Source organism: Rhamphochromis longiceps, linkage group LG23, assembly GCF_057381845.1.
Source record: "Rhamphochromis longiceps isolate RC_006_pf linkage group LG23, R_longiceps_female_GT1.1, whole genome shotgun sequence".
Lineage (NCBI taxonomy): Eukaryota > Metazoa > Chordata > Actinopteri > Cichliformes > Cichlidae > Rhamphochromis > Rhamphochromis longiceps.
This window is the reverse complement of record NC_140578.1, coordinates 1166924-1173515: the sequence shown is the minus strand read 5'-3', so window position 1 is coordinate 1173515 and position 6592 is coordinate 1166924. Positions and strand designations below refer to the sequence as shown.

Sequence of the window (6592 nt, the reverse complement as noted above, 5' to 3'; positions counted from 1 at the left end):
GTTGCGTTAGCATCATAGCATGGCTGCTTATTAATTTCACCATTGTACTTTTGTCCTTTCATGCACTAAAACCAAAGTAATGCTCATATCTCCACTTGTCAAAGCTGTCGACCACTAAACCATTTCCTTCTTCGTGTGCACCAGACTGACTCTGTTTTATTTCCATTTTTTAATCCCCGTCCAGTCAGCTGACTGCAAGTTTTCACAGATCTTCAAAGCAGCCAAGGCAACAAGTTCACTGCACGTGTGCTTTCCACCATTTTCCTCAGTCTGACTGTAGTCCTAGTCTAAAAGTAAGCTTTGCTGTCAGGAAGCCAGATATACAGAAACGTTGTGTACAAGTGGTTTATGTAACTGTAACTGACCTCTGACCCTAAGTAGCGATCCTCCTCTCACAGTCGTCACATATGCACCTTTGTTTAAGGCATTAAACTCTGCACACGATTAACTCTGTAGTATCGTGTGCAGAGTTAATATTGTAAAGGAGGGGTGTTGTGAGCCAACCACAACATTTTCCTAAACCAAACCAAACAGCAGGACAGCAGAAGTTAATGTCACGTACGAGAAGGGCGACACAAAACTCAACATGAGCAACTTGCGACTCGCACGTCTGTGCATCTACGTAAGGTTCTCGTGTCAGCCTGTCAGAAGCTAAAGATTAGGATAAGGTTGCCTCCCTTCACAAGATTAATCCATGCTTACCTAGTTCTTTAAGTGTGAGCCTTTGTGAGCGTCTATATGCGACGAGTTGGTTGCTGTGAGAAACTCACAGAGAAACTCAAAGCCTGTGAAACCACTTTGGCATAACAGCAGTATCTGTGCCAGCGTGTAGCTCATATCCAAGGTTTTTGGATGGTGTTTGGAGTACCACGATATGTAGATCACACACTGATGAGGAGGAGGAATTGCAAGCCTCATCATCAAATCAGTATTTGCCTAAATCTGCTGCATTAGAGCAAAAATGGTAGCTATTCAGCGATGGATCGCTAAGGTTACCTACTCGACATCGACATGTTGAGCATGTTAGCCTCACTAAGCCTCAGATTGTTTTCCACATTTCCAAAGGAGTCTCCCGCAGAGCCCTCTTCACGTCCTCTCTTTGGAAACTTTAGGAAACCGAAGCCAAATCATCACCCTTGGAACATCTTGCACAGCACAATTAGTTAAGTGGTCACGCTACTCCGCCACAGCACAGCGAGGCCGAGAGAGAGGATTAAGAAAAGGGAGTAAACACGCTCACATATATTCCCAAGGTTGACGACAAAGTCAGCGCAGATGGCCGACATCCAGCACCTGAAGAGAGAACGGTTGTCTTTGGTCATTTTATTCCACACTAAACAAAGAAGGAAATTTTTGTCTGAAATTATCAAATTAAAAAGAAAAAAGTTGCTTAATAATTGCCTCTGTGTTGTCAGTGTGTGTGTCTGCATTCATTCATATCTCATAACCTGGAGCCAGTCTCCTTTGTGTCCGCTGTCCAGCTATCCAGAGTCTGATAAAGAGGAAACAGCTGGTCTCGGAGCGCCGTCCACATGTTGCCCATATTGGCATCAGATTAGATCTCTCCACAATGGCCTTTTCTCTTACTTATTATTTTGTTATGATACAGCGTAAAATGCACAATGAAGACAACATGCAGCGCATTCCCCTATAATTAGGAAGCAACTGAACACAATTTGTTGTTTAGGCGTCTCTTTGTTCTCCCTTGTTCCTCTTCGTCTGCTTTCTTTCCCAGTTTATAGTGTGTGGATGAGCTACAGTATGTTTGTGCACAGCTACAGACATGATTCATTAAAAAAAGAAAGAAAGTTGAGCGCATTATCATTGCAAGATCCAAAAGTGTTCCCAGATTCCTCCGAAAAGAATTCCTCAGCCAGGTGCAGTCAACAGAAACCACCATGTGAGGATAAAGAGGGCTGTATGCAAATGTTTGAGTTTTCCATCCGGACATGCAAAGAATACGCCCGTCGTCTTTGTTCTACTTGTTGACATGCCAAAAGGAAAATGGCAAGCACCACTGATTGATTGGGTGTAATTATAACCCCGACACTGGATATTTGCACAGCCATTGTTGATGTCTGGCTGCTGAATTGTAAGCAAAATTCTAAATAAATGGGATTCTTACTCCTATAGGGAGGCGTTTATCCCTATAGGAAAGGGCCTAAAGTTCCCTATTGCTGCCAGGTGTGTGTGTGTGTGTGTGTGTGTGTGTGTGTGTGTGTGTGTGTGTGTGTGTGTGTGTGTGTGTGTGTGTGAAGACGACCAGATACCGACTGTCTGGCCATTACTGATGTCAGCTCCGCTCTAAGAACTATACATGAATGTTCTCGCGTGCACGAGCACCTGCTTTGGCAGAGTGATATTTCCATAGTGCACGCTTGCACACAAAAGTACGGTGGCTGGGAAGTGCAAATCGCAACAAATTAAAAAACCGCAACAAATAAAAAACAAACCACAACAAATTACAAAAAGCCCACAACAAATTACAAAAAGCCCACAACAAATTACAAAAAGCCCACAACAAAATACAAAAAGCCCACAACAAAATACAAAAAGCCCACAACAAATTACAAAAAGCCCACAACAAATTAAAAATCCTTGACGGAAAGGGATTGTCTGAAATACCGGAAGTGACACAAGCGTGATGTCACGAGAGGGGGCGTGGTCAGGGTTTTTGGTTGAGGCGCCACATTTCTGGGCCGAACAAAGCGCTAGCGAAAGAGCGAAAGTACACGGATAGATAACACCAGCTATGGTTCGTACTTGCTGTGCGGTCGGTTGTAAAGTTAGATCGCACGGCCGGCAAGGGAATAAGGTTGAAAATGGTTTATCTTTTCATTCTTTCCCCACCTGGAAGCAACATGAGGCAGCTCATGTATCGGATGTTACCAAACGAAGGCGTCTAGCCTGGATAGCAGCTGTGAGACGAGCTGATATCCAGTTCTCTTCCATCTCCAAATATCTGTTGGTGCTCCAGACATTTTCATTCCCGTAAGTTATAGATATGTTCATATCACTCTTTATCCGGTCTTTAAGTCTGACGTCACTAGCATGGGCTCAAACGCTGCTGCAGGTCCATAAATCACAGGATCACTGTGGCATTACTGAGAGTTGAAAAACTGTCTAAAGTCTTTCATCTGTAATAAAATTATCAGCGTTCTGCTCTACCATGTGTAACAATTGAGTTTAACATCCAGGCATCCATGAAAACGAAACGGAATATATGACATTTAACAGAGTTAGAAATTAGCAGGAAGTTAGCTCGCTAGCTTCCATCTAAATGAGGGATTTTGGAAACAAATTCAAACGTACAACTCTGCTATCACTTCCAACATAAATGAAGACAGAAAACTAAACAGCAGTGACGTTTGTAGGGCACTGTGAGTAAAATGCGTTTGATTTCCTCCCGAACATTCAAATTAGTGCAATCATAAATTCATTCATGAGGTGCAAATTAGAGTGAGAACACGTGGAGGCTCTGGCTACGTTCACACTGCACGCGAAAACGCATCAAATCCGACTTTTTTGACCGTATGCGACCCATATCCAATCATGGTATGACTGTGTAAAAACAGCACAAATCCGATATTTTCAAATCCGATCTGGGTCACTTTCGTATGTGGAACTTAATCCGATACATATCTGATGTTTTAGGAAGCAACTGCTGTTTGAATGGTCATGACGCATTAAATCCGTCTTTTATTTCACTGACACAAAACATATGCCAATTATCAGCGCTGGAGAAGACAGTGAGAACACATGAGCGCTTCGTGTGCATCCCGTGCAGATGTTAGTGAAACTGTTGGGAAGATAACGTGAACATTTTATTTGTACTGTATAATCTGCAGATTCTGACATAAATCTGCAACTATCCTTTGAAGCACCGCTCCTCTCTAAAACAACAATAAGGATCATTATTAGGCCATATGTAAATAACAAAATAACTTAAAGCAAAATTGGACAACGTAAAGTCTGAAACAAGTCTTTATATTAAGGGCCATCAGTCAAACAATGCTGTTTGGTCTAAACAGAGCGCGTTGTGTGTGACGTCTTCTTTTGCGCATGCGGGCCACTTTGAGGGTTCACAAAGGACTGCGTTTGCTGTCACATTTTATTTGTAGTGTGAACAAGCAGACACAAAATCAGATTTAAATAAATTAAAAAAAATCGGAATTGAGCATTAAGACCTGCAGTGTGAACGTAGCCATAGTGAGTTCAGTGCATTGATGTGACATTGTCCTGAAGGATTTAGTTATTCTCAATGGTTAAAGAAATTGCAATTATTTATTCATATTTATTATAAATAATCCTAATTATATATCTTGCTTCCATGTTTGTGTCCTGTGTCACAAAAAATAAATTTTTTACTATAATACATTGATTAATGACCTGCAGAATCTCCTTATCATATTACGTGTCCATAATTGTCACCTAAAGTCAAACTTTATGCTTTCTCCATCTTGAAAGTGATGACATCCTTGCATTACATACTTTAGGTTCATTTTCTGAAGGCAGGTTTCTGAAAGAGAACAGGCAGATTTGGAATATAACATGCAGCGTTCTATAGATGGATACATAAAAAAATGGAAAATTACATGTATGTGCTAACTTTCTAAATACTTTGTTACATTTATGATAAAATGGATTTGAAAGTAGATAAAACAAATTTATGTCGGCCTTGGCTCATTAGAGTCCTTGTCTTTAAATTAACTTTGTATGTTTCAGGTGCTGCACTCTCAAAGACTGAATGAACCAGCATTGGGTCATTGTGAGCATCACAGGGAAGGTTGAAGCCGCCCACTGCACCTGTATGGCCGGAGTCCTGGAGACCTGCATCCATGGCGCTGCTCTTCTGTTTAATGTAGAAGCAACAGTGCAGATCTGTGGCACAAGGACTGTTACAGATGAACCTGCATACTGGGGTTTTCTGGGTAATATGACCAAGATACAGCCAGAGGTTGGCCATAAGATGGACTTCTCCTCTTCAGCTGACCAAAAACTGCTCTCAATCAAAACATAAACAGACCATCTGTAGTGACAGGTAAAAGGAGCCGTCCTCAAAAAAGAAAAATCCCACCTGCTACTGTGGAGGAGTTGTCACTGCTATTGGAATCTTTGCTGGAACACAGTAAAGCTGTGGGTTGTGGGAATGACCCATAATGTTTTATATAAGGGTCTAGATTTATGCCTGAAGTGCACTGCCGTGTAAATAATTTGCATTTACTGAATATGTACTGACTGAGTACCACTGTTCAAAAGTTGAATAAAGAAACAAACTAAGTTTTGCTCTTTTTTTTTTTTTTTTTATTAAAACCACCTTACAGAACATCACATCAGTTACAATGTAGAATCCATGTCATAGTTTATAAAGGACAAAATGTTTACACAAAATCATGACAGCATTTACACGATATCACCCACTACTAACGTTACTTTATTTACTATCAATTACTTCAATTTATGTTCTGAAAAATTACCGCTATTTATACAGCACAAGACTAAAGAATATTTAACAGGAGCAAGTTTCATTTTCCCCTGGTTTTACTACCACACTGTTCACCAAAACGGCAGCAAACCTTCACCATCTTATCCAGAAGGGTCACCTCTTCACCCTCACATGGAAGAAGTAATCTGATTGGCATGGTAGTATGTTTGAAGCAGGTCCCTTGTGTAGCGCTGGAACTCAGTCACGATGTTTCATCCATTTCATAGGCTGGTTTGCTGCAATAATGCCAAATAATTAGTAACTCTATAAATAGAAGGTAGTTCTGCAAAATCACTCAGTAGGATGTTTTTTTCTAATTTTCTATGACCTCAGAGTGCATCGAAAATAAAACTAATAGGCTATAAAGATATGAACATATTTAGAACTTACGGGAATGAAAATGTCTGGAGCACCAACAGATATTTGGAGATGGAAGAGAACTGGATATCAGCTCGTCTCACAGCTGCTATCCAGGCTAGACGCCTTCGTTTGGTAACATCCGATACATGAGCTGCCTCATGTTGCTTCCAGGTGGGGAAAGAATGAAAAGATAAACCATTTTCAACCTTATTCCCTTGCCGGCCGTGCGATCTAACTTTACAACCGACCGCACAGCAAGTACGAACCATAGCTGGTGTTATCTATCCGTGTACTTTCGCTCTTTCGCTAGCGCTTTGTTCGGCCCAGAAATGTGGCGCCTCAACCAAAAACCCTGACCACGCCCCCTCTCGTGACATCACGCTTGTGTCACTTCCGGTATTTCAGACAATCCCTTTCCGTCAAGGATTTTTAATTTGTTGTGGGCTTTTTGTAATTTGTTGTGGGCTTTTTGTAATTTGTTGTGGGCTTTTTGTAATTTGTTGTGGGCTTTTTGTATTTTGTTGTGGGCTTTTTGTATTTTGTTGTGGGCTTTTTGTAATTTGTTGTGGGCTTTTTGTATTTTGTTGTGGGCTTTTTGTATTTTGTTGTGGGCTTTTTGTAATTTGTTGTGGGCTTTTTGTAATTTGTTGTGGGCTTTTTGTATTTTGTTGTGGGCTTTTTGTAATTTGTTGTGGGCTTTTTGTATTTTGTTGTGGGCTTTTTGTAATTTGTTGTGGGCTTTTTGTA

General features: G+C 40.9%; 1 long non-coding RNA gene across 1 annotated transcript; it reads left to right on the top strand.

The window, feature by feature from the left end:
• The first annotated feature begins 2392 nt into the window (after positions 1 to 2392).
• LOC146640893 (uncharacterized) lies at positions 2393 to 5280 on the top strand. The gene is made up of 2 exons (XR_014909703.1): positions 2393 to 2991; positions 4726 to 5280. It is a non-coding gene; the product is annotated as an uncharacterized LOC146640893 (long non-coding RNA).
• The last annotated feature ends 1312 nt before the right edge of the window (positions 5281 to 6592 follow it).